The sequence below is a fragment of the Bos javanicus genome, chromosome 8 (genome assembly GCF_032452875.1).
Source record: "Bos javanicus breed banteng chromosome 8, ARS-OSU_banteng_1.0, whole genome shotgun sequence".
In the NCBI taxonomy this organism is placed as follows: Eukaryota; Metazoa; Chordata; class Mammalia; order Artiodactyla; family Bovidae; genus Bos; species Bos javanicus.
Genome location: NC_083875.1, coordinates 44,494,996 through 44,522,314, shown reverse-complemented (window position 1 = coordinate 44,522,314; position 27,319 = coordinate 44,494,996). Strand labels below are relative to the sequence as shown.

Sequence of the window (27,319 nt, the reverse complement as noted above, 5' to 3'; positions counted from 1 at the left end):
AAAGAATACATTTGAATCAGTTCTAATGAGGTGGATGAAACTGGAGCCTATTATACAGAGTGAAGTAAGCCAGAAAGAAAAACACCAATACAGTATACTAACGCATATATATATGGAATTTAGAAAGATGGTAATGACAACCCTGTATGCGAGACAGCAAAAGAGACACAGATGTATAGAACAGTCTTTTGGACTCTTTGGTGGGGGGATGATTTGGGAGAATGGCATTGAAACATGTATAGTATCATATAAGAAACGAATCGCCAGTCCAGGTTCCATGAAGGATACAGGAGGCTTGGGGCTGGTGCACTGGGATGACCCAAAGGGATGATATGGGGAGGGAGGTGGGAGGGGGGTTCAGGATGGGGAACACGTGTACATCCATGGCAGATGCATGTTGATGTATGGCAAAACCAATACAATATTGTAAAGTAAAAAAATAATAATAATAATTTAAAAATTAAAAAAAAAAAAGAAAAGTCAGGCTTTCCCAAATGAAATGAACTACATTTTCTACACACTACCAGAGCTAGTAATTTCTGCTTCTTGAAAGGATGGAAACAGGCAAAAAGCTGCTATAGATTACATTCCTAATAATGATCTAGCACATGTTTGATTCTCATCACCCACAACCCAACTCCAGTGATATGAGGTGGTGTTTTGATATCATTAGAGCAGTGGATTCCAGCTGCACTGCTGGGGGTAAGCCACTTGGACTCCTAAGCCTTAGTTTCTTAACCTGTAAAATGTGATGAGTAATTATCAATTATCAATTCTTCTCAAAGAGTTATCATGAAGATTGCATGAGATGATACATAGGATAGTACTTTAAAATGTTACACAAATATTAGCTGTCACTATCAGCTAGTAGAATTTTCAACCTAAATCTTTCTAATGGTTGAAGGAGTGAATAAGTTTCGTCAAGAAAGAAATGGGGTCTGATTTTGCTTAATAGACTTCCCTGGTGGCTCAGATGGTAAAGCCTCTGTCTACAATGTGGGAGTCCTGGGTTTGATCCCGGGGTTGGGAAGATCCCCTGGCGAAGGAAATGGCAACCCACTTCAGTACTCTTGTCTGGAAAATCCCATGGACAAAGGAGCCTGGTAGACTACAGTCCATGGGGTTGCAAAGAGTCAGACAGAACTGAATTTCAACTTTTTAATGTTTGACTCATAATTGCAACTCACTAAATAATTATTGAATGAATGCAAGACAATTATTGTGGAATATAGGCTGAACTGACATAGACAAACATTTTTTTTTCCTTGAAAAGATGTACTTCCCATCTTTGTGGAAAAAGTATTATTGTTCATATCTTACAAATTGGGAAACAGATGCATTGATTCTCAGATCATTCTGACAGCCAGATACTATAACTTCAGATAATATCTAATCACATGTAGAAGGAATTACAACAAGTACTTTTTTTGGTTGTTTAAGAGAAAATGCAAAACAAGTCTGAATAGCTTAGCTCTGTCATATAAAACTGTTTAAAGCAAACTGATGAAATATTTTGTCAGACTTTATATACTGATCATTAATAGAAACTAATTTTGTTTATTTTATATAAAACCGTTACTAAAGTCTCTGTTGCTCAGAAACTAATTATGTTATCCACGCCCCTAATATGGCAACTTTGTCTATGTTTCTATTCTTTGTGCATTGTGTTCAGTCTCAAACTGTGAATATTCCATTAACTGAGAGCTCTGAATAGCTATTGTGTAACTGGAGTGATATTCTGTCTGTGTCAGTTCCATGCATTGTGTTTGAGAATAAATGTGCTGTTTTATTTCTGATGGGACTTCTCTCATTGCCACTAAAAATAAGGTATTGAAACGTGTGAGTAAACCTCGTAAGTACCTTGTGCACTGTTGAAACATATAATCTGTCATTTTAGAATTGCTTGAGTATACATATATTTCTGTATTTCCAAATAGGAAGTAGAATCACCACCAGTGTCTATCCTTTGGGCTTTAGGTGAGAAGTGTCAGTGAAACTGAATCCAGAATTATCTGTTTGTGTATGCTTTGTTTGGCAGAGGTTCCCTCCACCCTCACTACTTTTTTTCCTATCAGAATCTCAGATTAGTCTGTGGTTCAGAAATGTTGAGGGTCTCTGACCCAACAAATTCAGTTCAATCCTGGTAGCTTGTTTGATCACTAGAAAGTGGTGTAAATACCCGACTGGTATGGGGTACTCATAGGTGATGAGCAAGTGGGAGACAGAGTCACTTGGCACAAATGTGGTTGCTCAGGCAGCAAGGCATACTGGCCTCACCCTTACACAATTATGCCTGTGGGCCTAAAAGAAACACTAAAATATGACATCCTCTGTTTTCCCTTTGCAAGTCCACTCCTATATCCTTTTGAAGACCACTAGGCTTACTAGGCCAAACAGGAGATATCAAGAGTGAACATTGACATTTTAGGAATCAGTGAACTAAAATGGACTGGAAGGGGGAAATTTAATTCAGATGACCGTTTTATCTACTACTGTGGGCAAGAATCCCTTAGAAGAAATGGAGTACCCCTCATAGTCAACACGAGAGTCTGAATGCAGTGCATTCAGATTGGGTGCAATCTCAAAAATGACAGAATGATCTTGGTTCATTTCCCAGGCAAACCATTCAGTATCACAGTAATCCAAGTCTATTCCCCAACCACTAATACCAAAGAAGCTGAAGTTGAATGGTTCTATGAAGACCTACAAGACCTTCTAGAAAAGAAAGTGAAAGTTAAGTCGCTCAGTCATGTCCAACTCTTTGTGACCCCATGAACTGTAGCCTACCAGGCTCCTCCGTCCATGGGATTTTCCAGGCAAGAGTACTGGAGTGGGTTGCCATTTCCTTCTCCAGAGGATCTTCCCAACTCAGGGATTGAACCCTGGTCTCCCACATTGCAGGCAGATGCTTTAGCCTCTGAGCTACCAGGGAAGCCCTACAAGACCTTCTAAAATTAACACCAAAAAGAGATGTCGTTTTCATCATAGGGGACTGGAATGCAAAAATAGGAAGTCAAGAGATACCTGGAATAACAGGCAAGTTTGGTCTTGGAGTACAAAATGAAGCAGGACAAAGGCTAAGAGTTTAGCCAATAGAATGCACTGGTCATAGAACACACCCTCTTCCAACAACACAAGAGACTACTCTACACATGGACATCACCCGATGGTCATCACCCGATAATCAATGTCAGATTGATTATATTATTTGCAGCCAAAGATGGAGGAGCTCTATACAGTCAACAAAAACAAGATTGGGAGCTGACTGTGGCTCAGATCATGAACTCCATATTGCTAAATTCAGACTTAAATTGAAAAAAGTAGGGAAAACCACTAGACAATTCAGACATAACCTAAATCAAATCCCTTATGATTAAACAGTGGAAGTGACAGATAGATTCAAGGGATTAGAACTGATAGAGTGCCTGAAGAACTATGGACAGAGGTTCATAACATTGTGCAGGAGGTGGTGATCAGAACCACCCCTAAGAAAAAGATATGCAAAAAGGCAACATGGTTGTCTGAGGAGGCCTTACAAATAGCTGAGAAAAGAAGAGAAACAAAAGTCAAAGGAGAAAAGGAAAGATATATCCATCTGAATGCATAGTTCCAAAGAATAGCAAGGAGAGAAAAGAAAGCCTTTCTAAGTGAACAATGCAAAAAAAATAAATAAAAGAGGAAAAACAATAGAATTGGAAAGAGTAGAGATCTCTTCAAGAAAATTAGAGATACCAAGGGAACATTTCATGTAAAGATTGGCACATAAATTAGGGCAGAAAGGGTAAGGGCCTAAACAAAGCAGAAGATATTAAGAAGAGGTGGCAAGAATACACAGAAGAACTATGCATAAAAAGATCTTAATGATCCAGATAACCACGATGGTGTGATTCCTCACCTAGAGCCAGACATCCTGGAGTGCAAAGTCAAGTTGGCCTTAGGAAGCATCACTACGAATAAAGCTAGTGGAGGTGATGGAATACCAACTGAACTATTTCAGATTCTAAAAGATGATGCTGTGAAAGTGCTTCACTCAATATGCCAGCAAATTTGGAAAACTCAGCAGTGTCCACAGGGCTGGAAAAGGTCAGTTTTCATTCCAATCCCAAAGAAAGGCAATGCCAAAGAATGTTCAAACTACCACACAGTTGCACTCATCTCACACACTAGCAAAGTAATGCTCAAAATTCTCCAAGCCAGGCTTCAACAGTATGTGAACTGAGAGCCTCCAGATGTTCAAGCTGGATTTAGAAAAGGCAGAGGAACCAGACATCAAGTTGCCAACATCTGCTGAATCATAAAAAAGCAAGAGAATTCCAGAAAAACATCTGCTTCATTGACTATGCTAAAGCCTTTGACTGTGTGGATCACAATAAACTTTGGGAAATTCTTAAAGAGATGGGAATGCCAGACCACCTTACCTGCCTCCTGAGAAACCTGTATGCAGTCAAGAAGCAACAGTCAGAACCGGACATGGAATAACAGATTGGTTCAAAATTGGGAAAGGAGTATGTCAAGGATGTATATTGTCAAGCTGCTTATTTAACTTATATGCAGAGCACATCATGAGAAACGCTGGGCTGGAAGAAGCACAAGCTAGAATCAAGATTGCTGGGAGAAATATCAATAACCTCAGATGACACCACCCTTATGGGAGAAAGCGAAGAGGAACTAAAGAGCCTCTTGATGGGGGTGAAAGAGGAAAGTGAAAAAGCTGGCTTAAAACTCAGCATTAGAAAAATGAAGATCATGGCACCTGGTCCCATCACTTCATGGCAAATAGAGGAGGAAACAATGCAAACAGTGACAGACTTTATTTTGAGGGGCTCCAAAATCACTGTAGCCATGAAGTTAAAAAGACTTGCTCCTTGAAAGAAAATCTATGACAAACCTAGACAGCATATTAAAAAGCAGAGATACTACTTTGCCGACAAAGGTCTGTCTCGTCAAAGCTATGGTTTTTCCAGCAGTCAAGTATGGATGTGAGAGTTAGACCATAAGGAAGGCTGACTGCCAAAGGATTGCTGCTTTTGAACTGTGGTGTTAGGGAAGACTCTTGAGAGTCCCTTGGACTACAAGGAAATCAAAGCAGTCAGTCCTAAAGAAAATCAATCCTGAGTGTTCATTGGAAGGTCTGATGCTGAAGCTGAAGCTCCAGTACTTTGGCCACCTGATACAAAGAGCCAATTCATTAGAAAAGTCCCTGATGCTGGGAAAGATTGAAGGAAGGAGTAGAAGGGGACAACAGAGGATGAAATGGTTGGATGGCATCATCAATTCAATGGACATGAGTTTGAGCAAGCTCCGGTAGATGGTGAAGGACAGGGAATCATGGAGTGCTGCAGTCCATGAGGTCACAAAGAGTTGGACACAATTGAATGACTGAACAAAGGCTTATTAGTCAAAGTTTTGTAACTTAAGTAAACCAAAGAGCTGGAGACCATTTAGTCCTATAAAGTTCTCCCCCCGCCAACCCCCACCCCCACCCCTCGCATCCATCTAGTTTTCCTGTCTAGTTACTAGTGGGGAGAAAATGGTAGCAGCTCTGTGTTTAAGAATTAACTTATTGTACTACTGGATTGGGAAAGAATGGTTTCATGATTACCTCCATTCAGCCTCATGCAGACAGGTTTAGGTTAAAAGTTTCTTCTACAGAACACAACTCGTTTCTTCTAAGTCGCTTCTGAGTAGGTTGGAATCAACAGGGAAATTTTTTGCAGCATTTCCTAGTTTGGAAGTAGCATATAAATGAAGCCATGGTTGGGAATGTTAAACCTATTTATACATCCATGAGAATGTTTTCTTTTGAAAAGTGGCATTCTGGGTCGCTTCCTTGGAGAACTTTAGGTCAGTGTTGCTCCGTTTTAAAGCCTATTTGCCACCTGGAGCAGTACATGAGCTTTTTGGAGCCAGACCTTATTTGAGTATGTTCCTGCAAATGTTTTTTAACTGACTAAGTAGTATTGAATTTAGAGTCAATTTTTTAAACTCCCTCAGAACTGTCTAGCATAAACAAAATTTATAGTCTCCTAAAAAGAGAAGAGAGAATACTAACATTTGTTGAATACCTGAGTTCAGCAGTTTGCATTATCTGTTTCATTTCATCTTCATGGCCCCTATCAGATAACTATGATTGTTCCCACTTTAAACAAAGGTTAGAAGTTAAACAAAGATCAGTTTTGACTAAAGGCACAAACTGGTCAGGTGTGAGGTAGAAGGTGATCCTACATGTGGATCACTTACGTTTCTCTTAAGGAACTCTGTGCCCGGTATGGTGATAAGCATTTTAACATGCATTATCTTATTCACTCTCGCCACATTTAAGCATCAGAGGTTTTAAAAATCAGTCTCTTAAGGCTGTTTTTAGACCAAGGGCAAATGCTATTAAAATGTTGATGTATTTTCCTTCCAGTCAGTCCTTCCTTTGTATATATTTTTGTATAATCTCAACTTTATTCCCATTTTCATGTAACTTTATAGATGAAGGATGTTCTCATTTTAATGTTTTCATGGATATATTAAATTCTGAATAATAATTTAGGTTTCTGATGCTTTTCTGTTAAAATAGTGGGTCATTGAATGTATTTGTGCCTAAGCCTGTGGGTTATTTTATTTTTAAACATTTTCTTAGTGTGTATTATTAGATGCAAAATTGCAGGATCAGAAGTTAGAAATATTTATTTTTAAAACTGTAACTGCTTGATACTTTTTGCCCAACCAGTTTCTTTAAAAAAGGGGACCGTTGTCCACTTCATGGCAGTATGTGAATGCCTGTCTCCCTGTAGACCTAGCCCCTGGGGTTGGGACAGATGGTTCCAGTGCTTCTGTACCCAGCTGTAGTGCTCCACCCTGGATCCACTCCACTGTGGGGTGTTGGGAGGCTGGTAGGGAGAGATCTCTTCTCAGTCTGCATTTGCAACTATTTGCCCTCTCTGCTAGGCCTCCTGCTGCCCCTCTATTATGTCAACTGCACTTTGAAAAGCATAACTTCATACTTCTGTATTGTTTATCATTATCTCACTTATATTCCATCAGTGTGTCATAGTACTTACCTTGTCTCTAATTGTACTCACTTCTGTGTAGACTTAAAAGAGATTTACCTCTGCATTTTTTTTTTTTCCCAGTCCAACATCATTTATTGCACAATCCTGTACAATCTTTTCCACTGACTTGTGATTCCCTTTAAAAAACACCTCCATCTTAGAACAGGCTCTGCTTCTGGCCTATTGTTTCATTGATTTGTCTGTTTTGCATGTGTAACTTTATAATATTTTCAAAAAGAATGAATGGATGAAGTCAGGCCTTAGCTAGGAGAGGGGCTTGATCTGGCTGGAAACAAGATCTGCTAGAGGGCTGTCTAAACTTGACAAGGAAAGAAACTGAGGCAATGAAGGACACATGAGTCCATACAACACAATAGGAAGATAGCAGACAGCAAAGATGCCATGCCTAAGGCAATGGGCGCTCAGGGGCCGGGATTTACAAAACAGGTCCTGGGGGCCGGGGAGGGTAGGTTGCTAGAAGCAAGCAAGATGTAGACAGGACTCCAGCAATGATCTTCACAGGAAAAAGTAGTTCTCTGAAGCCAACTATTAATTTACAGGAAAAATACCAGGGAATGTGTGTCTCATTGGCTGAGTAAGAGCTGAACCATGTCTTATTAAACACAAATAAGGCTGGTGATATTTTGATGGAATTAAGAACTTGGCACATGACGGGAAGAGCAACAGATGTCATGTACTTAGGTGTCAGTCAACTATTCGTTACAGCACCTCGAACCAGGGGCTCAGCCAGCCTTTAGTAACTGGGTAGGTGAGATGTGTGTAACAGGATTTGATAATATGGGTACTGCTGCTAAGTCACTTCAGTCATGTCCGACTCTTGTGCGACCCCATAGACGGCAGCCCATCAGGCTCCCCCGTCCCTGGGATTTTCCAGGCAAGAACACTGGAGTGGGTTGCCATTTTCTTCTCCATTACCTCTGGATTTTTAAACAAGCTCTTGGATTTACTATTTCTGTTATTTTCTGTTTAATGCATTTGTTCCTGAAGTATTTTGTTTTGTAACTTTTAACAAATGAGTATTTTTCCTCATTTGGAGATGTAGTCCACTTATTTTGATTACTTAAGGCTTGTATTTATCTCTCTGCTCACCTTGACCAGATCTCATAGGACTTAATCAGTAGAGTTCCTGTTTTTATTTATTCTATGCCTTTCCCACTCTAAGTCATTTTGTTATTTTCAAAACAGTCTCATATTAGGATTTATATTTGTTTGAAACAGTTATTTAGGAGAATAGTTTCTTTTTATTCATGTATTGAGTTTTTGTTTAAATGCTTGTTTTTTAATTCTGTGGTGGTTTTGTTGTAATCTGCTTGGAGTATGATCTGTCCTTGCTGCTTTGCAGAATGTGTTGAATTCTTCATATGTATACTTATAGATATATAAATATATGTGTATATATGGACATTTAGGAAAGCTGTATCTCTGTAGTGTTAGCTTAGACTTAATTTTAAAAGTTTTTGCTGTATTTTTACCACCATGAAAATATGATGTCTTTAACATGCCCTGAATATGAAGCCTTGGGTGTTTTCCTATCATGGTTAACAGTTTGAGGTAACTGAGTCTCCCAGTCTGGCTGCACTGTTTCCCAGCGGGCCCAGCTGGGTGTACAGCCTGTGATATGGAAAGAAATCAAGACTCAGGTCCCTAGAAACCTAATCTGTGACCTTGACTTTGTCCCTGAGATACTCTGACTAGAAAATTAAACTGACTGTTAGAGAAACTGTCATCATCATAAAAGGCAGGACTAATTTGATAAAATCTGAACACATCCTGCTTCACACTATTTATTTTGGAAACTGAGCATTGGAGACTTACTTTCCGTTTTAAAACTATCTGCCTCCAATAACTTATACTAATTGTCATGTATACTAAGTATTTGAACATTTGTATTTTGAAAGTTTGAGGGATATATATATGTGAATTTAATAGTTATTTAAGACTCCCTATATTAATCATGAGACTTCATAAATGTGTTTAATGTCTGCATAATAATTTAGCAATAATTAAAGTTTCTGACTTTTTACTGTTACAGTAGGGGAGCAGTGAATATATTTTTGCCTAAATCTGAGGAATTTTTTTGAATATTGTCCCCTTAGCATATATAAGTAGAAGCAAAATGAATGGGTCAGAAATTATTAATATGTGAGTGTGTATATATATATATGTATAAATAAAATGACTGGAACCACTCTAAAGACACTTGATGCATTTTGCCAAATTGATTTCTTTTCAAAATGGAAAAATTTACACTCCTGTTGTGGTGTGTGAGTGCCTGTCTGCATGTAGACCTAACCCAGATGTGTGGTTCTACATCCCTTCCACCCAGCTGTGGTGTTCCATCCATCCTGCACCAACTCTGCTGTGGGTATTTCAAGTAACAAGGTGGTGTCATATGTCTTCTCCACAAGAAAAGGCATTGTTACCAAGGCAAACAGCAACACTTGATACAGCTGTGTACATGCCAGAGCCAAAGAAAAGCTTCATTGGAGGGATTGTTGACAATTGCTAGAGTTTGTGGCAATGCAGAAGTTACCTAGTTTTCTTTTGGCAACAGGTGTTAATGGATTTATTGTAATGTTGGAGCCCTCCTCAAATGAAAATTCTGAACACTGGGGAAATATAATAATAAAATAAAAAGCCTTAGCCAGGAATGCATTGCTTAAGATTTAGCAAATAAGATCACAAGTTAAAGAAAAGTAGGTTGCTTAAAAAAATTAATAAGGAAATAGCTATGCTTTGCTTTTAAATAAAAAAAAAAAAATTACAGGAACACATTTTTAGCACGAAAACAATGACCAGGTTATGTGCTCTGGTTTCCAGGCACTTATATCCTTTAAATTTACACTTAGAGACTTAACACAATTCTGTTTTTTTAATTAATTTATTTTAATTGGAGGCTAATTACTTTAAAATATTGTGATGGTTTTTGCCATACATTGACATGAATTAGCCACTCAAACCTATGGCTAGATCAACTGAACAGAAAATTAGCAAGGAAACACAGCTTTAAATGATACAATGGACCAGTTAGACCTAATTGATATCTATAAGGCATTTCACCCCAAAACAATGGATTTCACCTTTTTCTCAAGTGCACACAGAACGTTCTCCAGGATAGCTCATATCCTGGACAATAAATCTAGCCTTGGTAAATTTTTAAAAATTGAAATAATTTCAAGTATCTTTTCTGATCATGGTGTGGTAAGATTAGATGTCACCTACAGGAAAAAAAACTATTGAAAATACAAATGTATGGAGGCTAAATAAAACACTTCTGAATAACCAACAAATCATGGAAGGAATCAACAGGAAATAAAAATATGCTTAGAAACAAATGAAAATGAAAACACAACAACCCAAAACCTGTGGGATTCAGTAAAAGCTGTGCTAAGAGGGAGGTTCATAGCAATACAAGCCTACCTCAAGAAACAAGAGAAACATCAAATAAACAATCTAACTTTACACCTAAAGCAAGTAGAAAAAGAAGAAAGAACCCCAAAATTAGAAGGAAGGAAGGAAAGAAATAAAATCAGAGCAGAAATAAAAAGAAAAAAGGAGATTATAGCAAAAATCAACAAAACTAAATGCTTGTTCTTTGAGAAGATAAATAAAATAGACAAACCGTTAGCAAGGGAGAAGAATCAAATCAATAAAATTAGAAATGAAAATGGAGAAATCACAATTCCATTTTTTAATGGATGCTTAAATGCTATTGAAGCATAGTCTTAGCTGAGAAGCTTAGACACATAGAGATTAATTAAGTGCAACTAATTTTGTTTGAAAGTCAATGCAAAGAAATATGGAAAATTTCATAGGAAAATGCTTAAATAAGTATTTGATAAAGATTCAGATTTTGTTCATCAGCTTCCTGTCTCATAAAATTAAGTCCTAAATTCACCAAGTGCTATTCCTCCCATTTTCTTTTTGGTTCTGTGTGCAAAAGAATTTGGGATTGTTGTAGTTGGGTATATGTGTCTGCTATTCCACCCAGGAAATAGACATTTTCCTTTATTCATGTATTTCCATTTAAAACAGGTTGGAACTGGAAAGTCAATGTTTTCCTTCCATTTTCCGATATATACCTTTAGCTTGTAATGGTAAAAAAAAAAAAAAAAAAAAAAACAGTGATTAAAAACATTTATGCTTTTAAAAATTTTATTGAAGTATAGTTGATTTACAATGTTGTGTTGATTTCTGCTATATAGTAAAGTGACTGTTATCCATATACATTCTTTTCCATGATGGTTTATCACAAGATATTGAATATATTAATAGTACCATGTGCTGCACAGTAGGAGCTTGTTGTTTATCCATATACTTTTTTAAAGAGCATATATGTCAAGCAGGAATTTTTTATATGCCAGTGCATTCTTTGCATCATTTTAAGTGATCAGACAACAGTGGCTATTTCTGGGAGAATGATACATCTTTCTGTCTTGAGAAAATTTCTGAAATATGATTTCCTTGGGCTGGAACAGGGTGATTTCTTGCTGAGCTAAAACAAACAGCAGATTTCTTCCTGAATTACTTTTTCATACTTTGCAGTCTTATCAAACATTGCCATAATATATGACCTAATACAGTAGAGATTAGGTTTAGCAGGAACCTAGCTTTACTTTTCAGGATGTTTGCAGAAAAATATTTGAGCTAATTTTAATTACTGGCTGGGTTGAAGAGAGTCTGACTTTCAGGATTCATGATGCTGACGTGCTGCTGCTGTAATTGGTCAGTCTCTACATTTATCTAATAAATAGAAATTGGGATTTTTTTTTTCTTTATGTCAGAAATAACAGAAGTCATTATCAGTGGGAAAAGAAAGGTAGTGAGGGTAGAAGGGATTACAGAAGTCAAAGGCATTGTTTTTTTAATTTTAGTTTATTATTTTTGATTACACTGGGTCTTGGTAGCCACACACAGGCCTTCTCTAGTTGCTGCGAGTGGGGGCTACTCTCTGGTTGTGGTGTGTGGACTTCTCACTGTGACTTCTCTTGTTGCAGAGCACAGGCCCCATAGTTGTGGTTCATAGGCTTAGCTGCACCACAGCATGTGGGATCTTCCCAGACCAGGGATTGAACGCGCTTCCCCTGCATTGGCAGGGATTCTCAGCCCCTGGACCACCGGGGAAGTAAAAAAGCATCATTTTGCTTTTATTTTTAAAGAAAATGTCAAAATAATTAACAGTGTTCTCTAACTCAGCCCTCACCCTTAAATTGATAGTTGTTTACTTTTACAAGTTCTGAATGAAAAGGTGAAGAATTACCTCCTTGTAATCAGTGTGATGGATGGGAGAAAGTCCATCTTGTTACATTACAAGGTAATGGCAATATGTACACACTTAGACTATTAAACAGTCTAATATTAAATGTCAACTATTATGTTTATATTAAATTTTATCTGTTATATGTTTATAGGTTAATGTTGACTTTAGAGGAACAACACACTTCTTATTTTTATCAGTTCAGTTAGCTATAATTAGAGGCTCAGAGTAGAAAGCTAGGAGTTACTGATAGGGGTCAGACAGGGAGATTAATGGGGCTCTGCCCATCCACTTCTGCTCTGTGCTTCCAGGATGTTTGCCAAGGTAACCTAGGTCTGTCTTCATAGTGAAAGGAGTCATCTTATCCTACAGAAGAAGGAATCACTGATGCATCACTAGCAGCATCTCGCCTTGGCCCTGTGACTGCAAATATTTGAAAGGCCCACTGCAGACCCACTCCTCTCTTGGGAAAGAAGACAGGAGTTCTCTATCTGTAACATTCCATAAAAGCTAAGGAGCATAAGGAGGGTGAGTGGGCAGGGCACCAGCTGTCTGTGCTGAAATACCAGAGCCTGGGCTCTAGTAATTAATGAAGTTTGAGAACATTTCCTTGGCATACTCTACTGCCTGACCCAGTTGACTGGGTCACTCTGGGGAAATGGGCCTCGATTCCTGCTTTTTCTTCCCAAGATTGATGGCCTGCACTTATATGTTTCAACTTGAAACAGTGGACCACCAGGTTGAAATGAACACCTGTACCATCCTGTTCTCAATTGGAGGAAGCCTTTATATTTTTTAGTGCTTTATTGAACATATCCTCTCTTTTTAAAGCATATATATATTTAAGAAATTTGAACCCCGTGGAACCTGATTGAGTGTTTCTTTTTTTCATAAGGAAGAATCAAAATGATCTTCTCAGAGTATTCTGAAGTTTGAGAAAGGCTTATATTTGCTCGGCTTTATCTTTTTTCAAGGATAAAGAGATCTCCCATCTTTTCTGGTGATTGAGAGGTATCAGATACTTGTCTTAAATGTTACAAATGATTTCAGTTAAAACAGTCAAAAGTATTTTTAAAAAAAACAGTGGATACTTGGTAACATCCTTAAAATTATTCAGTAAAAACTTTCCATCAGATTTACAATATTATGGAGAGGGTAGTCTCAATCTACATGCTGCTAAGTCACTTCAGTCGTGTCCGACTCTGTGTGACCCCATAAACGGCAGCCCACCAGGCTCCTTCGTCCCTGGGATTCTCCAGGCAAGAACACTGGAGTGGGTTGCCATTTCCTTCTCCAGTGCATGAAAGTGAAAAGGGAAAGTGAAGTCACTCAGTCGTGTCCGACTCTTAGCGACCCCATGGACTGCAGCCCACCGGGCTCCTCCAACCATGGGATTTTCCAGGCAAGAGTACTGGAGTGGGGTGCCATCGCTTTCTCCAATCTACATATGGAGAGTTAAATCACAAGGTAGTACAATACTTGCCTGAAATAAGTCACATGATGACATCATCCATATTCTCAGTCATTTGTGTAAGGAAAGACTTCTGTTTTACGTAAGCAAGGACTAAGTTTAACAAATGATTCTCATAGTGTGATCCTGAACCAGCATCGTTCACATCTGAGAGCTTGTTTTAGGGTTCACCCCAGACCTACTGAATTAATCTCAAGAGTGGGACTCCTGCATTTTGTGCTTTTTAAAGGCCGTACTTATACTTGTGGTGCACTCTGAACTTTGAGAACCACTGGCTTGATACAGTCTTTCCATAATTGTTTATGTAGTTTAAACACTTGGGGTTGCTGAGGTGATGCACCTCAGGTAGGAAGCAGTGGGGCAGCCTCCCTGGAGGCTCCAGAATAGATGACCTTGGCAGCCTTTCAGAACCTGTCTTTGCAAGGTGCAGAGAGGGTAGTAAGGAGGTGGAAGAGGAACAAATACCTGGGTTGCCTCTGCTATGCCATGCACTAAAGGGGCTTTCCATGAGATCTCCTACATTCAGTCCTTACCCAGTCATGTGTGTGCCATTAGTACGTTCCTCCTACCTCATTGGTACTTATCTTTTAGTTGTAATCTCAGTCTCAGCTATTTGCTTTGGTTCTTTGATGATAGCTGAGAGTTGATAATCCCTTTCATTTGAGGAGCTGTGCATTGGCTCACAGAGCATGCCATTTGTGTTCAAGAAGTAGAAAGCTTCTTTCTGAACTTGGTGCTTCTTCCTGGGACAGCAGTTTTACTTCAGGCATGTTGGGAGGAGGGGAGGAAGGACTTTGTTTTTCTTATAAAGCATTATGTTCCCTGTACCTAAGGTAAGGAACTTGGTAAACAACTGTTGATACTGTGCATGATTGTGTCATCTCCTGAAGAGTTTGTGTCCCTGCCCAACAGACTTCGATTTGGTGAAGGCAGTTGTTCTCAAATTGTCACCTTTCCCCATCTCAGCAGCAGCAACCATCCTCCTGCCCCAGACCTACTGAATCAGAAACTCTGAAGGTGGGGCTAGCAACCTGTACTTTAATAATCCCCAAGTGATTGCTATTTATGCTAACATTTGAGAACTCCTGGTTTTGGGCAAGAGGAGTAGGTGTTTGGTTTTTTAAAATGGTACCTTCTGTTACAATTTTCTGGGGTAGTAAAGATGATTCACATTTGAAGTTTGGGGATAAGGGCACACTGAAGGTAATGTGGCATCCTTCAGAGCATCTAAGAGCAGACTGCTGATGACTGCCTGCTTACACACCCTTCCCTTGTGCAGAGTCCAGCAAGGGGGCCTTCCTGCCACCACATCCCCAGGTCACCCACAGATGTGTTCCCTTCCTTCACGGAAAACTGAAAGAAAGAGAGAGAAATACTGGATGGTATAGAGCTTTCCATCCTGGGGCATATGGTTTAAAGGGCAAAATTGAGCCAGGTGGTTATCCCATCAGAGAAGCGCTCACTTTCTGATCTGATCATAAAAACCAACAAACAACAAAAGGCCATCACACTTTTGCTTTCTTTGCTTTAAGTGGAAATACTCTTCCTACTTCATAAATATAGATGCCAAGTAAGGAAGTTGCTTTGGATGACTGAATGATCCTTATTCCCTATGCATGTTTTTTTCTTTTTTTGCTTTTGCCAAGCAATGGAGGGTAACAAAATTATGTATATTACCAATATAATTTACATGGATAGCAGTTAGATATTTCATTTCTGATTGATTAATCTTAAAAGAGCAAAGCTTTTTTCTTAAGCCCTCTACATACAGTATTTTTAAAACTTTATGCTACTGCTGCTGCTGCTAAGTCGCTTCAGTCGTGTCCGACTCTGTGCTACCCCAGAGACGGCAGCCCGTCCCTGGGATTCTCCAGGCAAGAACACTGGAGTGGGTTGCCATTTCCTTCTCCAATGCATGAAAGTGAAAAGTGAAAGTGAAGTTGCTCAGTCACGTCCGACCGACTCTTAGCAACCCCATGGACTGCAGCCTACCAGGCTCCTCCATCCATGGGATTTTCCAGGCAAGAGTACTGGAGTGGGGTGCCATTGCCTTCTCCCTTAAAACTTTATATATATATATATTTCATTTTCCCCCCAGATTGTATCACAGTTTGAATCATTGTTAATGTAAAAATACATGTATAAGCAGCTAGATTTATACATTGTCATAACATCGATGCAAGTTCTTAAGGAGAAATCAAGGATGACAATTGAAAATAAAATGATCATTGCCAAACAGAACTATTCTTTATCATTTCAAGAAGCTGTACTTAAGATGTTTGTGGGAGAAATTATTCCAGACCCTACCAGTTCTCTGTCAGAAAACATAATATTCTGACAACTGTTTTCTCTCACCTATGTATATAATATTTAATTTTATTTGAAATGTTGACCCAAGCTATGCTAAAAATTTCATCTTTAAGATATCAAGCCTGTGCAAAGGGTGGACCCTGAGAGCAGAGCACACTCATAACTCTTAGAGTTTTACTGTTACATCTTGATTTAATAAAATGTCTGCTGCTGAAAATAGGAAAAATTGATCATATATAGGTTTGAATATGTATTTTTTTTAATGTATTCAAGTATTAAGCCTGCAACCCTGGAAAAATTCAGTGAGGCACAATGTGGCAGAGGGGAAACACTGAAATGGAGGGATGAGAGATCTAGTCAGTGGGGAGGTGTTTCTAGTTGAGGACCTGGACTGTATTCTGCCGCCTCTCCCCTCCACTCCCCACCCCACCCTGGGTCTACTTCCCTCTGGTCTGATTCAGTACTCACCCAGCACACCCCATTGTCGGCTTAATAACCTGGTAACAGGGGAAGATTGGTATTCAGTTGGCAATCTTCGACTACAAGGAGTAAAACTGATTTAGGAAGCATTTTATCAGGATACAGAAGTACTGCAAAGAATCCAGGATCCTCAGAGACAAGCTGGAATCAAAAAACAGGAAAGCACAAGGAATTTCAAAGACTATGTTGGCTCTATTGCCCTCAGCCTTATCTTCACCTTTCTGCTACAGACCGGCTCTGTCTGTGGTGCTGTTCACAGATCCACCTGCCTCCAGAGCCTGGCTAGCAGCTCCTCAGCCCCCGTTTCCAAGCCCCAGAGGAGAACAGTTTGGCCCAGCCTGGGTCTGATGTCTTTAAGTGGTCCAGTGATCCATGGCTGGTGACGTGTGTGTGCACTGGGAGACGACATGGGAGGCCCGCCTCTGACCCTGTGGCTGGCTCAGAACATTCCACAGAAGGGAGTAGTTTGCATAGAGGGGACAAAAGCATTCCCCCACACACATACCATTAACATGTTGCTGTGGGTTTATTCATTAACCCCGCTCTGGGGGAGTAATTATCTTTGGCTCCAAGAAAATCTGGATATTGAACCTAAAAAACCTTGGGCCAGACTCTGAATCAGGATCATGAATTGCAGTGAATTTTCCAAAGTGACTTCACTCCATGAGGCCTCATGGCTATCAGCAGCAGATGCCTCTGGAGCCCCCTATCTCTGTTAGTGCAGACCCTTTAAACAGCAGGGGTGTTGAGTGAGGCCAGATGTTCTTGGTGGAATGCCTGCATAAAGCAAAAACCACACGAATCTCTAAAAGCATTCTTTATTCTGAATAACATTCTGATCCATTGGTGGAAGCCAACGAAGTTAAACTAATATTATCAGAAAAACATGTAGGTTACTAGATCTTAACCCTTCTTCCTCATATCCTCACTCAGTTGTTAATTTGAATTGGAAATCACTCTTAGTCCACATACTTAAGAGTGTAAGAAATAGTGCATTTTCCTGAATCCATTTAGTTTTGACTGTAAGCTTCTGCTCCCTTAAGGTAGCAGGAAAGTAACCTTCATTAGACTTTTATCTCTTTCCTACACCACTCTCCCAGGGTTGTGCCAAGGTTCCAGATTCTTACTATAATTCATGAGGTCAGGAAAGCAGCCTGGGTCATCTATTGATACTGGTCCTCGCTGCTTCTTGGCCATGTTTGAGGCTGGGGAGAATGCTTTGTCACAGCTGGGAGACTAAGCTCAGTCAGTATCTGGTCAGGCTTTGGGGGCTCTGGCACATCTGAGGATGCTGCAAGGGAATAGATATGATCTTCTGCTGATCTGAGTCCCACAGTCATTCTCCTCCAAGAATCTCCTCTTAATATGAAGGAAGATGGTGGTGGTGGTGGTGTTTCTCTCTTCTCAAACCCTTTTTTCCTTAAGGAAGCCCAACCACAGCCTCCCTGAAGCAGGAAAGCCAGAGCCCCCTCCTCATGTGAATGAGGAGAGATCGGAGAGAAAAACATTGAGGACGCCTCATGCCCTAGAGGCAATAACTATCCAGGTGCTGGCTGCGGAAAGCAGGTGATGGCTCTGCCTCCTCTGCAGTCACTCAGGAGAGTCACCTGTGGGCACAGCCCCACTCTCCTCATGCTCGCTAACATATGGGTGCTGTACCTGCCCCTAAATGGCAGGAGTTGTAGGCATTTGTTGTTGCTTGAATGTTTCCAAAACTATATTTTGTAAACCTGTTTATTCTAGAGATGTGTGTGTGTGGTCAGTTCCGTCCAACTCTTTGTGACCCCATGGACTGTAGCCTGCCAGGCTCCTTTGTCCATGAAATTTTCCAGGCAAGAATACTGGAGTGGGTTGCCATTTCCTTCTCTAGGGGATCACCCTGACCCAGGGATTGAACCCGTGTCTCTTGTGTCTTCTGCGTTTGCAGGCAGATTCTTTTCCACTGCGCCACCTGGGAAGCCCAGTGCCAAGTCGCTTCAGTCCTGTCCAACTCTGTGTGACCCTATGGATTGTAGCCTGCCAGGCTTCTCTGTCCACAGGGTCCTCCAGGCAGGAGCACTGGAGTAGGTGGCCATGCCCTCCTTCAGGGCATCTTCCCAACCCAGGGGTTGAAACTGAGTCTCTTATGTCTTGCATTGGCAGGCAGATTCTCTACCACTAGTGCCACCTGGGAAGGCCAGAATAGCCTTCAAATTAGTAAGCATTTCTAGAAATCTTTAGTGAGTTTATAAAAGGGTGGGGGAGAGATTCCCTTTTCTGGCAGTGGATAATTTAGTTCTGTTAATATTCCTTCAGAGAAACTTGTCTCCCTGGCTCACATATATGTACTTTTGCCCTCAGAGTTCTCAGTGACTAGACTAATTGTGAGTGCATCCAGTTTCAGTGATCATATGCTTTCCTTTTGCCATTATTTTAGACACTGCTTTGGCCACAGCACAACTAATGCATTAAAAAATAAAAATATTTTGGAAGGATATACTTAAGATTAAATCAAGGGGAATGCCATAGAAAATGGCAAAGCTTGCACAAAGCATTAATAAAAAATGTGTGGTCTTGAGCAGTCAACATATTACATAGAATCTGTGAATGCCTCCTCATCTAGAATTTCAGTACAAGCTGTCCATAAAATATTTATACAGCACAGTGCTGCTTCCACGCTGACAAAAGCATAGGTTCAGGTATGTGCTGTTACTGCAGACATCACTAGCCTATGAGCAACTGAAGCACCTTTAAGAGCGTTTGGAATGTTAGAAAGTAAAGTGTGTGTCACGGGGTTCAGTTGGTAGTAACTAAAGAAGTGGCCTTAGTTCCTAAACAGAATTGTTTATTTTGTTGCCAGAATAGCACTTATTAGTAAAGACACATCATAGAGGAAGGAGAAGAGAGATTACTAATGTGAAATTTAAAAGAATAGATGCTGCAGAAATTAGTAACCTGATTTACTGTTGGTATAGGGGCCGGAGTAGTTCCTGAGATGACTTTTAAGAAATGTTATTAAAAATACAGCTGAGAATAATTCTGTTATCAACTCTTTTTTTTTTAGCATCAGTGCAAAGCTCGTTTGTTAAATAAATATCTGATTATAACTTTACTAACTATACATGCTTAATTCAGCTCATCTGTAAGAGAGGAATGATAACACTTGCCTAATGGGCTCATTGTAAGAATCAAAAGAATAAGGCACCTTAGTAAGGGTTTGGTAAGAAATAGCGTTTTTTTAGTTTATGTTTGTTTTAACAATAATTGCTTACATTCATGACTTTACTTGCATTTTCTTTAATTCTTGAAGTAGACCAGTGAACTGGTGGACCATTTTAGAGATAAAGTTAAAAACTGAAACTATTTGCAATACTTATATCAGAGTTCATCCTCATATAAGAACACCTCTGTATCCTGTGATAGAAATCCTTTCTGGTTCAAAGAGACTGGAATTGGTTTTGTTCCTGATACCCAAAGGTTCCCAATTAGTATACCATGTTCTCTGTATTATTAAAGTACCAAGCTAATAATAGCCTTCATAGATGAAGAGATAATACAAGTAAATAAGGGGGACACTGTAGCAGAAAAACAAAGGACATATACAAGAAGTGCAAAAAAGTAAAAAATGTTCAACCTCAGAGATATGTTAATAATAGGGAACTTATGGAATCTGTAAGATAGGATAATTTAAGAATTAATACTACCCATGTTTAGAAGGAGTGTAGAGAAGTATACCACTTATATGCTACTCAGTATACCACTCCAGAGAGGGCAGTGGCACCCCACTCCAATACTCTTGCCTGGAAAATCCCATGGGCAGAGGAGCCTGGTGGGCTACAGTCCATGGGGTCACTAAGAGTCGGACATGACTGAGTGACTTCACTTTCACTTTTCACTTTCATGCATTGGAGAAGGAAATGGCAACCCACTCCAGTGTTCTTGCCTGGAGAATCCCAGGGACGGGGGAGCCTGGTGGGCTGCTGTCTTTGGGGTCGCACAGAGTTGGACATGACTGAAGCGACTTAGCAGCAGCAGCAGCAGCGGCATATGCCACTCAAACACATATTGAATGAAACATTCTATAGGACAAGCTATCAATAATATCAAATGCATATTTTTTCATATGTTTGACCCGTGACTTTCTCCCTAGCAAGTACTTAGTGGTGTGTTTGAGGATATCCATCTTAGTATTATCTACATATTAAAAAATTGAAAGTGACTTAAATGCTTCAGAGAGGTTTATTAAAATTGATGATTGTACAGTCATTAAAACTGAAGGCATAAGAGGCTAATAAGTGACAACACTTCCATCAATATAAAAATAAATGGGAAAAGCAGGTTACAAAATAATGCCTAGAATTCACTTTTAATAAAAATTTAATATGCTTACACATTTAATTATTATGTTTATAAATGTGAAATCATCATATCAAAATAGAAGGAGAGTAAAAAATGCTAATTGTGCTTAAATTTTCTTTGTTATTCATATTTGATTTTTATAAACTTTTGGTAAAGACCCTTAAAGAAAGAAATATTTAAAGTTATCTTTTTGACAAGTTAGCATGTATTATGTAGGTTACCCAAAGGTAAGTCATATGATATTTGACCTGAATCTGGACTTTTGCTGTGTTGATCTGATACATTTCAGTGTATCTGATACATTGCCTTTTCTTTGTTAAATGAATAACTATCATTTATCTTGAGCAGGAAAATAAAATTTAGACATTCAGACTTGATAGCATATAGCTGTTGAATGGTTCTCTAAGGTTTCTTAGAGAACCAAAATCAGGCACACAAGAGTGGTGTCAGGAGAGAGAGTCTGAAAGGATTTGCATTAAATTATTTTCAGTAGCCAAGCTCTGTGTATATGGAAAGGCATAGAGCAAGGAAATAAGAATGAGCGTTTTTATCAGACTGTTAAGTAAACTTCAGGGTAGAAAATGACCAGCATAACCCCTTTGGCTTGATAACCACAATTCTTGACAGGAAAGTCTCTCCTTGTTTCCATTTGCTCGCCCAGCTTCTTCTCAATCCTTTTCCGTCTGCATCCTGGACCAGCCCTATTGAAAACTGTCCTCAGGGGTGCCCAGTGACCTCCCTAGTAATTGTTCCATCCAGGGACATCTTGTTGGTCTCCATACACAGCATTTGAGGTCACTTGTCTTTCTTTGGGCTGATGTGCCTCTCTGCCCTCACAGTTATTCTCCTGCCTCTGTAACCATTCTATCTTTTTCATTGGCTCATCTTCCTCCATCTCCCTTGAACCTTTACTGTGTCTTCTAGTTCTCCTTAGAAGCTTCATTTTCCTAGGGCTTCATCGTTTTTGAGGTAAAAGTTTAGCAGCTAGTCTTTCCTCACTGTGAGTCATTCCTGCTGCTGCTAAGAGTTTGGGTCATAAAATGGTTTTTGGAATTAGAATATGTTTGCTTGGACTCAAAATCTACACACACTGGAGACACTTAGAAGTCATCTCTGGCTCTATGAAAAGACCCCAGGTTGCCTATGAATGGTCTACTTACTGATGATGGAATAAGCTCCTTCCATACAACAAAAATAGTGGAATTAACAAGAGAATCTTAGGTCAAGGCACAAAGGCTTATAAATTTCAACGAGCATTTGTAGAGATGATGCAAAACAAACAAACAAAAAAAAAACCATATTTGTAAAAGCTTTGATGTAGTCCATGCCAAAATGAAAAACAAGTTTAAAAAATCAAAATAGTCACTTTCCAGTTGGAGAGCTAAGCTCAATAAACTCAAAACAATGGCCAGTTCCACTGAGAAACTGTGAGGGTTAAATTATCTGGAAGGTGGGATCTCTGAGTCTGTGAACCTGAGATGGGCTTCACAGAGGGAATAAGAAAAGCTGTGTCCTGTGTGGGGGATGATAGTTGCGAAAGCAGGGCATAGGAGTATGTGTTCTTTGAAACGTAACAAGACTTACTTGCCTAGGACAGAAGGTGTTTGTTGGAAGCTGGAGGATGATAAGATAAAGTAGAGCCAGATTATAAAGGAACCTGAAAGCCAGCAAAGGAGTTTACATTTAATGGAAGAGAAATGTATTACGACTGTGGATATAAGAGATGTGGATGTAATAGAATGCTAGATTTGGAGATGAGAAGAACAAAGAACTTCAGAGTTGGAGGTATCCTGTAAGGTGGGGTGGGGTGACTAATATTTGCTGTACCTGCTGTATGTCAGGTGCAAGATCGCATAGTTCTTATTCTTACAGCAACCTTAGAGGTAGATGGTATCATCCCCATCTTATATGTAATAAATGAGCTCTGAGGAAATACAGTGTGTCTGAGTTTTTAGAGTACTTAGGCCAGAATTGAACACGTCTGACTTCAAAGCACAATGAGGATGGAGAATGTTGAAATCAGTTCCTGATTTTACACTCAGGAAAACTGAGACCCAGAAGATAGGGGACTATCCAAGGTTACCCAAGTAATGGAATGAAAGCAGCTGGATAGGTAATGATCTGCAGAGAGAGGCCAGGTTAGAGGCTGCTGTTGTAAACAGGTGGGGTGCCAAAGAATTTGGTATTAGTGGAGGCATGTTTTATTGTTGTTTAGTCACACTCAGTCATATCCAAATCTTTTGTGATCCCATGGACTGTAGCCCGCCAGGGTCCTCTGTCCTTGGGATTTCCCAGGCAAGAATACTGGAGTGGGTTACCATTTCCTTCTTCAGGGCATTATCCCGACTCAGGGATCAAATCCGCATCTCCTGCCTTGGCAGGAAGATTCTTTCCCATTGAGGTACCAGGCATAGGAGTGAAAGAGTAGAGAGCAGTAGGACATTGAAGGGAAAGTGGGGGTGGACTGATACTGGCATGGCCAGTGATGGAGGGGATGACATGAAAGCAGTCCCAGAGTTTTAATCCAGGGGAACTGCGGTTTGCAGTGAAGGTCCTCCGTGGAGCTGATTTTCAGAGAAAGGCCATGTATTTCTTATGGGCTAGTCTGATTCTGAAATGACAAAGATACCAAATATAAAAAGTGATGGTATTTGTGAGCTGATTTATGTACATATTGATGGATACATGAAGAGAAGCACATGAAGTAGAAGTGAACTGATGGTGAGACACCCAAGAGCTAGTGACTAGCTTCTTCCTAAAGGAAAGGAGGTATGATGATATCCTAGGCTTTTTTACTTCTGGTCTGCCACTTCCACCTACAACCAGAAAATGCCTTAATCATAATAAACCTCATAACTGTCTTTAGTAATTGATTCCCCTCTCCTATTGGAAAGGAGTATTGCTCCATCACATTTCCCACAATGAGACTCTTTTTTTCTTTCAGAATGATTGTCACTGTACTGGATGGACTGCTGAACTATTGAATTACTTCCATCTTTTTACCACACTAAGAAATTGTCCATGGAGTTGAGATATTTATTGCAGTAATTTCTGGCCTTACATATTTAAGGTAAGGTATACTTTTTTCCCATATAACTATCATGAAGTTGTCATGTTTTTCTTCTTTAACTTTGCTTTTTAAGAGACATTAATCTATTCTTTTCTTCTAGCTTTTATGCTCTAATAATCCCTTCAGGGTGCTCTTAATCTGAAAATATATGAGTGCAGAAAAGACTTTTATATAATGAAATATGAGCAAGCTGTTTGAAAAATAAAGGGGGAAATGTATTACTCTTCAGATTAAATCAATAAAAGTACCCCATTTCCTTAAACACAATATGCATAGACTGGGTTATACTAAAGAAACTTAATAGATTTAAAGGAATATTTATTGTTAAGGCTACTTGAAAAAATGAAGATACTTAAATGTTAATATATTGCTTGCTTTGTTCAAATAAAGAAAGTTTAGAAAATACAGAGAACTTAAAAGAAAAAAATCTGTTACTTCCAGAGATAACCAGTGTTAAAACTTTACTACATTATTTATAATACTTGTTTTTACAAATATTTGTAATGGGGTGTGTGTGTCATATGTGTTAACTTTTGATATTTTTGCAAATGAGAAACATTTATCACAGGCTTACTCCATACCAGGCTCTGTACCAACCACTTTATATACATTACTTTATTAATTCTCACAACCCTGTGAGGTTGGTGCTTTTCTTATCCCCATCTGTACACGAGAAAGTTGAGGCTCAGAAAAATTAAATAATTTGCCATGTTCAGAAAACTGGTGAACCTACTCAGAACTTGAACCAGTCAGATGCCAAAGCCCATACCAACAGGCTTTTTTACATGCTTTTTTCCCTTGACAATGTGCTTTACCTTCTTTTCTACAGCATCATTTCACATTAGAAGGTGTTCATTTATATTGGTATATAATGGTTTCTCTACCTCATCTCCTTTTGTTGGACATTTAGTTGTTTTACCCAGTTTCAGAAACAACATTGTAATAACATCTTTTATGCACGTCCATGATTGTCTGTCTAGGGCGGATTGCTGGAAGTGGCATTGTTGAGTCAGCCCACGGTGTGGGAAGGAATCCCTCAGGTGTTTGATGCATTCTGCTAGTTGCCTTCTCAAAAGGTTGTGGGAGTTTATATTCCCACCAGCAGAATATGGAAGTACCTGATGACCCTAAGTCCTCAACAACATAGGTAGTTGGCAAATGAATAATTTCATTTGCCTTTTTAAAAGAGTGCAGGTGAGGTCCATCTTCTTGTCTCTAATCCTTTCGAGCCTTAGCCTCCTGACTGGTTTCTCTCCCTCCACTGTAGACCTCACTTAGTCATTAAAGGCATTGCAGGACAGTGGATGAAAGCATGGACTCTAGAGCTAGATGCCTGGGTTCAAATCATGGCAGTATTGCTCTGCCTCAGTTTCCCCATCAAAAAGTGGGAATAATAATAAAGCCTTGTCCTGGGGTGGTGCTTGGGGTTGCAAAGAGGCAGACACAACTGAACAATTGATCAGCAATTTTAGAACAAGTGCATGACTCCTGGTTTGAGCTCAGTAATTGTTGACTACTGCTATTATCTTCCAAAAGTCCATGCTCATGTAACTAAAAAACCATAGATTATATGCAGTTGACCCTTGAACTACATGGGTTCGAACTGCATGGGTGCACAGATTTTTTCAGTAGTAAATACTACAGTACTGTATGATCTGTAGCTAATTGAACCTGCAGATATGGAACTCTATTCTGAGGAAGGCAGACATGGATGGAGGGCCGACTATAGATGTTTGATTGTGTGGAGGGTTGGCACCCCTAACTCCCATGTTGTTCAAGGGTCAACTGTACTTGTTTTAAATTAAATGTGATCATTACTGAATTAGTAATTTACAGCAGAAACTGCAGATGCTGACATTGTTATTACATGTTAACACCATGAGCAGCCTGAAGGTCAGGCTCCCTTGATGATGCACGGTCAGGATATTGAGGGGAGAGAAGTAACAGGAATAACTAGAATGTTAAAGTGCTTTATAAGCTCACAGAGCACTTTTACATGCATTATCTTGCTTGATCCTCAAACATAATTGAGGGAGGTGGAGCAGGTATCATTAACCTTGTTTTACAGAGGAAGAAATTGACTTGGAGGAATTAAGAGAGTTGTTCACTTGAGGTCATGGAAGCGGACTCTGGCAGAGCTGAGTGTGTGCTCCAGGCCTCTGACTGTAAATCTGTACTCTTGATGCTACAGGACACAGTGATAGGCCGAAGAGGTACAGATGGACACCTGCCCAGGGGTGGAAACATACCGGGAAGGGAAGGAGCAAAGAGGGATGCCGTGGGAGGAGGCAGCAGAGTAGGGTAAGGACATATTGGAAGGAAGGCAGGGACCCAGGGAGGAGGGAGGAGGGAAGGGAAGGGGCATGGGTATTGAGGTCAAGAAGAGAGCAGGGAATTGAAGGGGCCAGGACTGCAGGACCATGGGCTGGCTGAGCACCTGGCCAGAGGAGGCCCCTTCTTTGCAGCAAGCAGAGAGGAGAGAAGGAAGAGACAGAGGATAGACACCTCTGTCTTCTAAGGCAAAGGGAGTGAGAGCAAAAGTAAGCAAATGGGACCTAATTAAACTTATTGCCTTTGCACACCAAAGGTAACCATTGACAAAACGAAAAGACAACCTACTGAAGGGGAGAAAATGTTTGCAAATGATATGACTACGTAGGGATTAATATGCAACATTCATAAACAGTTCATACAACTCAACATCAAGAAAACAACCTGATTAAAAAATGGGCAGAGGACTGAATAGACATTTTTCCAAAGAGGAACACCGTTGGCCATCAGGCACATAAAAAGATGACCTAACATCACTAGTCGTTGGGGAAATGCAAATCAAAGCCATAGTGAGCTGTCACCTCACACTTGTCAGAATGACTGTCATCAAAAAGAACACAAATCACACATGTTGAGAGTTTGGAGGAAAGGGAACCATCTTAAGCTGTTGATGTAAATTGATGCAGTCACTGTGAAAAACAATAAGGAAGTTTCTCAAAATAGAACTACCATATTCCACTCATGGGTATATAAAAAAATACGAACACCAACCAAAAACACAAATTCAAAAAGATACTTGTTCCCCAGTGTTCACAGCAGAGCATTATTTACACTTGCCAAGATGTGGAAGGAACCTAAATATACATCAATAAATGAATGGATAAAGGTGTTGTATATATATATATATATATACACACACACACAATGGAATACTACTCAGTTAAAAGAATGACATTTTGCCATTTGCAGCAGTGTTGATGAATCTGAGGGCATTCTGCTAAGGGAAATAAGTCAGACAGAGAAAGATAAGTACTGTATCAGTTGTGTAAGTAAGTAAATGC

General features: G+C 39.6%; 1 protein-coding gene across 4 annotated transcripts in view; it reads left to right on the top strand.

The window, feature by feature from the left end:
* The window catches only part of KANK1 (KN motif and ankyrin repeat domains 1), a 213,472-nt gene that overhangs the window by 53,062 nt on the left and 133,091 nt on the right, over window positions 1-27,319 (top strand). For 3 of the 4 annotated variants that reach the window (XM_061425450.1, XM_061425447.1, XM_061425448.1), the window contains exon 2: window positions 23,862-23,987. The gene's annotated coding sequence lies outside the window, so the exon portion shown is untranslated. Of the gene's footprint in view, window positions 1-12,629; window positions 12,847-23,861; window positions 23,988-27,319 lie in introns of all 4 variants that reach the window. The other variant, XM_061425446.1, reaches the window with a different exon arrangement.